We start from the raw sequence: 6,817 nt of genomic DNA, 5'->3' as shown, positions 1-6,817 counted from the left end.
AGAATCCACAAATGCCATAACAGGGTAGGAAGACAATGAGCAAATTAAAGTCGGAAAAAAAAAGGAGGAAGATCCAGCTCAACGATGCAGTGAAAAATCCATAACTTTATTCCACTACCAAAATAGCGTGTAAGGATAAAACATCAGCACATTTAAAAACCAAGATCAACGCGTTTCTGGTGGCTAAGCACCCTTAATCATGATACCTGGTACATGTCAGGTCTCGTGCTTATATATTAGTATCCGGTCGGCACACCGGTGTTATAATTAATTAAGTTGATTAATTCAACAAAGTGTGTACACATGAGCATGAGAACAAGACAAAAAAAGTTCTAAAATTGAGACAAATGCTCCAACTAAATAAGGAAATACAAAATACGAAAATAACAAAAGTGACAAAAAAGAAGCAAAATGAAATAGAATCATATCAAATAAATAAATATATGAATATATAACTGCATACAAAATTTAAATAATTTACATAAATAAGACTATAAGGAATTCTGATGTGACAATCACAGTTAGCCAGCCCCAACAGGACAAAAAATATATTGAGGATTGAACTAAAAAACTGTAATATGCCCCTACAGCAATGTGTCAACATTGATTTCTGATAGGAGTTAATTTTAGTTGAAAAGAAAAAACTATAAATGGTAATGCACATGCTTTTATAAATATCGGCAAATGCTCTCCTTATCTATGGGTGTAGTATACATGTGAGACTCACAATCGACGAAGGTACAGACTTTTTTGGTCATCTTTAAATAGATATAAATATAACTGCATACGGAATTTAAATAATCTAAGTAAATACACCACAAACAATCCTAATATAGCAATCATAATGAGAGAGCCCCAAAAGGAAAAAATGTTGAAAATTTAAATTGTGAGCTGTAGTATGCCCCTGCAGCCATAAGCCGACATTGTTATCTGGTGGAAATTGAATTTAATTGAATAAAGAGAGAACTATCTCAAATGAGACACGAACTTTCATCAAAGTCGGCAAGTACTTTGCTGGTTCGGAGATATGGTGTGCATATAGGACTCGTGATCAGCAGAGCTACGGGCTTCTTTTATTTGGTATCAGAGTCATGTTTGGAATGTTACAGACTCAGAAATAACACTGGGTAAAGGAGCGGAACAATCTCGCTCAGGACTGTCGTAAATTAAGGGTTATCTCAGCCAGAATGGATTGAAATACAGCTGCGGACACCGTTACGATAACAGCGCGATCGCTGAACAAAGAGGACCAGGAAAATGCATCAGTAACTATTTATTTTTAAAAGGGGAAATTATTATATAAATGTTGGGCAAGAGCTGTGCAGGAGGTATAGCCCGCATATTTGGTGACCTAATATAGGAGGGACAACTTTACTATCACTGAACTATAAAAATAACTGAACTATCAAAATTCTAGTAAAAAAGCATTAGATCTTTCCTTTTATTTAATCCATGTGGAATTCTAGTTCCAAGCTTAAAGATCCACCATGTTTCTCTATTTCTTAGGGTCACTTCAATATCTCCTCCTCTAAATGGTTTATGGATTTTTTCAATTGCATAGATTTTTAATGACTCAAGGTTGGACTGATGACAACTAATAAAATGTTGTGAGACTTGTGATATATTTCTGTTGGCATTAACATTCTCGACATCATAAATATGTTCACGAATTCGTGTTTTGAGAGAACGTATAGTACTCCCAACATATTTAAGATGACACACTGTGCATTCCATTATATAAACCACATTTTTAGTGTTACAATTCAAAAATGTTTTGATGGAATAGATGTTCTGATTAATAGCATCAGTAAAGTTACAGCATTTCCACGAAAATTTACATGTTTTACATGCTACAGCACCACATTTATAGAAGCCTTTCGTGCTGAGCCAATGGGAAGGCTGTGCAGAAAGGGTGCTGAAAGAGCTCGGTGAAAGACTAGAACCTAAAGACGGTGCCTTTCTGGACACAATTCTGCATCCGTTTCTCAGAATTTCGGCTATGTCAGGGTCCTCCTTGAGGATAATGAGATTGTTTTTAATTATTTTCTTAATAGAGTTGAATTGATTACTATACTGGAAGACTACAGTGATTGGATTTTGTGGAAGTTGACTTTGGTTTACTTTGCTATGAAAGCGTGGTCGTCGGGCAACAATTTTTTCGGCTCTTTTTAAATGCCAGTCACTGTAGCCTCTTTGTGTGAGTCTCTCTTTTATACCCTCAACCTCCTGAAAATAATCTTTCTGTGTGCTGCAGTTTCGTTTTGCCCTCACCATCTCACCCACAGGGATACTTTTAATTGTGTGTTTGGGATGGTGACTGTTTGCACGCAGGATTGTGTTTCCTGCTGTAGTTTTACGGAAGGTGGAGGTGACAATGGGGGTATTGGGTATGCCTCTCAATTTCAGGTCCAAAAACTCTATGCAAACATAATCATGACGTGAGATAAATCTAAGATTGAAGGGGTTACAATTGAAATAATTTGTTAGATCCTGTACGGTAGATACATCGGAGTTCCAAATTAGAATCAAATCATCGATGTACCTACCGTACCAACATATACAATCTTTATAAGGGTTGTCATCATTATAAATGTAGGATTCCTCCCACCAACTCATTACCAAGTTAGCGATAGAGGGTGAGTACTTAGCGCCCATTGAGACACCGCTAACTTGCATGAAGTACTTTTGATTGAAACAGAAAAAATTAGTGGTCATAAGAAAAGAAGTAACCTCTAAGACATAGGACTGAAGGTCCATAGAAAAGTCACTATATTTTTGCATGTGAAATTTGAGCGCAAATAGTGCTACTTCATATGGTATAGAAGTATATAATGAAGTGACATCTGAGGTAATCCAAGAAAAATTCGACTGCCAAATAAACCCCTCCATGAATTTAAGGACATCTGTGCTATCCCTGAGATAGCCGGGTGTTCTCTGGACGAGGGGCTGGAGGAGCAGATCTAACCACTCTCCCAGCCTCTCACCCAGAGACCCAATACCCGAAACTATCGGCCTCATAGGTGGTGGATATTTTTCTTTGTGGGTTTTGGGTAAAGCATATAGGATTGGAGTCACTGGGTTAGACACTTTAAGATAATCACTTTCCTTTTTGTTAAAAATACCCATGCTAAACCCCTCATCTATGAGAGTGTAAATTCTGTTTTGTATTTGTGGGGTAGGATTAGCGGGCAGGCATCTGTACACAGTTGGATCTGAGAGCATGTCATCAACCCATGTAATATAATTAACCCTGTCCATTACAACAACGGACCCACCTTTGTCAGAATTTTTAATGACAAGGTTGTCGTTGTTTTGTAGTTCATGTAATGCTTTTTGTAATCTAGGTTTGAGATTACTGTTGTGCAGGTGTCTATCCCGCATACCCTCAAAAAGGTTTTTTAGTTGAGATTCTATCACATTTTGAAATCTATCCATAGCAGATTTACGTGCCTGGACAGGGTAAAAATGTGGGTTGGGCACCTTCATTATATTATTTGGAATGGTTAGATCCCTGCTGGCCTTTAGATTTTCTTCCTGCAATTCTAATAAACATATGAGTGACAGTTGATCCGCAAAGTCAAGAGACCTGAACACATTGTCATGGGGGTTGATATTACATTTTGCCCCTGTTGAATCATTCCCAAAATGCAATTTTAGTGCGATGTTTCTGATGAATCTATTCACATCACATATCGTAGAAAAAAGATTGAAGTTGCAGCTTGGTACAAAATTGAGGCCATACGATAAGAGTTCTTGTTGGTCACCTGTAAGAGAAATGGAAGACATATTGACAACATTGAAGTGTCCTAACGCTGACGTCTGAGCTGATATCTCGGAAGGTTGCTGTTTACTTCGATGTTTCCTTCCTTTTCTTCGGTAAACCTTCTTTTGTTGATTAATGGAGGTTTGCTTTTCTTGAAATAGGAGTTTTTTGAGCTCTGCATAGGTTCAGAGTCTGAGTCCTCTGTAACTCCAGTTGAAGTGTCCAAATCTGAAGAGCTGAAAGTGACCTGTCTCCGCATACGGTTTCTGTAGATGCGGTTTCTGTGGGGTTTTAGAATTGATTTTTGGGATTGGTTCATTTTATCCCACCTTCCCCACTCGTAGACTTGTTCGTTGGCATAGTCATAAAGATCACGATCCAACTTGCGTTTTTTCATGTCCATAATAATTTCTTCCGCTTTGGAGATTTTAGAGTTACTGGTATTAATAAACTCATCGAATTGTGCCGATGTTGTTTTGTCCTTTGCCTCTTTAGTCGTAGTTTCAATGTCTTTTTGCAGCTGAATCAAGGAATTTTCCTCATATTGTATTATCAAGGTAATTAATTTTAGCGAACAGTCAGATAAAATTGTGTTCCACTCTTGAACAAAAGTGTCTGAGAACACAGTGCTAGGGATTTTTTTCAACCTCAGTCCTCTTGGTATAACATTTTTTTCTTTATAGTTTTTCAATGAGCTGAGATCCCACCAAAGGCGGTTTTCCTTAAGCATTAAAGAAAGTAGATTATCAAATGATCCATCCTTATTTCTAGTCATTGGAGCTTCCTCCATGGCCAACGATGCAAACAATTTTTCTGCTTTATTTTGTCTTTTCGACATATCCATTTTGTCACATGAAAATCTATTGTGCTGACGTTGAAATCAAAGTAAATCCTTTTGCCAGAATTATATACTGGGAGTCTAGGCGAGCACGGAGACACCAATAAACGAAGTAAGAGAAAACAAAGTCCAGCTCACCATATCGACATTCCCAAAGGCTCGGAGCACGGAACCGCTGTGTCAGGGCGTAGACAAACAGGAAAAAAAAGGAGGAAGATCCAGCTCAATGATGCAGTGAAAAATCCATAACTTTATTCCACTACCAAAATAGCGTGTAAGGATAAAACATCAGCACATTTAAAAACCAAGATCAACGCGTTTCTGGTGGCTAAGCACCCTTAATCATGATACCTGGTACATGTCAGGTCTCGTGCTTATATATTAGTATCCGGTCGGCACACCGGTGTTATAATTAATTAAGTTGATTAATTCAACAAAGTGTGTACACATGAGCATGAAAACAAGACAAAAAAAGTTCTAAAATTGAGACAAATGCTCCAACTAAATAAGGAAATACAAAATACGAAAATAACAAAAGTGACAAAAAAGAAGCAAAATGAAATAGAATCATATCAAATAAATAAATATATGAATATATAACTGCATACAAAATTTAAATAATTTACATAAATAAGACTATAAGGAATTCTGATGTGACAATCACAGTTAGCCAGCCCCAACAGGACAAAAAATATATTGAGGATTGAACTAAAAAACTGTAATATGCCCCTACAGCAATGTGTCTTTTGTTATTTTCGTATTTTGTATTTCCTTATTTAGTTGGAGCATTTGTCTCAATTTTAGAACTTTTTTTGTCTTGTTCTCATGCTCATGTGTACACACTTTGTTGAATTAATCAACTTAATTAATTATAACACCGGTGTGCCGACCGGATACTAATATATAAGCACGAGACCTGACATGTACCAGGTATCATGATTAAGGGTGCTTAGCCACCAGAAACGCGTTGATCTTGGTTTTTAAATGTGCTGATGTTTTATCCTTACACGCTATTTTGGTAGTGGAATAAAGTTATGGATTTTTCACTGCATCGTTGAGCTGGATCTTCCTCCTTTTTTTTTCCTGTTTGTCTACGCCCTGACACAGCGGTTCCGTGCTCCGAGCCTTTGGGAATGTCGATATGGTGAGCTGGACTTTGTTTTCGCAAATTAAAGTCACAGACAAAATAAACTTAGGCTGCAAATTACCAATGGCGACAGGACTAACAACCTTTGTTAGGCGTTTAGAGCATGCTGAGATAACATGTGTAGAGTCACCGCAGTAAAAACACAACCCATTCTGACGTCTATGATTTTGTCGTTCAGTTTTAGTCTGAATTCTATCACATTGCATTGGGTCAGGTGTCCGTTCAGACAATACTGCCAGAGAATTAGCAGATTTGCGCTCCCGCAAACGCCGATCAATCTGAATGGCAAGAGTCATAGAATCATTCAGACTTGTAGGGATGGGAAACCCCACCATCACATTCTTAATGGCCTCAGAAAGGCCATCTCTGAAATTTGCGGCCAGAGCACACTCATTCCATTGAGTAAGCACGGACCATTTCCGAAATTTTTGGCAATACACTTCAGCTTCATCCTGGCCGAGAGATAGCCAGCAACGCTTTTTCTGCCTGAATTTCAAGATTAAGCTCCTCATAAAGCAATCCGAGCGCCAGAAAAAACGCATCAATATTTGCCAATGCAGGATCTCCTGGCGCCAATGAGAAGGCCCAATCCTGAGGGTCGCCACGCAAGAAGGAGATAACAATTTTAACTTGCTGAGCTGAGTCTCCAGACGAACGAGGTCTCAAAGATAGAAACAATTTACAATTATTCCTAAAATTCCTAAATTTAAATCGATCTCCAGAGAACAGCTCAGGAATAGGTATCTTAGGCTCTGACATAGGACTACAAGTAACAAAATCCTGAATGCCCTGCACTCGTGCAGCAAGCTGATCCACACTAGTAGTCAGAGTCTGAACATTCATGTCTGCAGCAGGGCTTCAAGCCACTCAGAGAAAAAGGGGAAGGAGAAAAAAAAACAACTCAGAACTTTTTTTTTTTTTAAACCCGCTTCAGCAATGCATTAAATATTCTCTTTTGTCGGCCTGGAATACTGTTATGATCCTAGTGGTAGAGGATCTCAGGAGTTCCAGCTAAGTCCGCAAACACAAAAACCAGCTCATAGGGAAGTGGTAACTTGGCTGACCGCAT

Source organism: Ranitomeya variabilis, chromosome 2 (genome assembly GCF_051348905.1).
Source record: "Ranitomeya variabilis isolate aRanVar5 chromosome 2, aRanVar5.hap1, whole genome shotgun sequence".
NCBI classification, from domain to species: Eukaryota; Metazoa; Chordata; class Amphibia; order Anura; family Dendrobatidae; genus Ranitomeya; species Ranitomeya variabilis.
The sequence above is the reverse complement of the archived record's forward strand: the minus strand, read 5'-3'. Positions refer to the sequence as shown.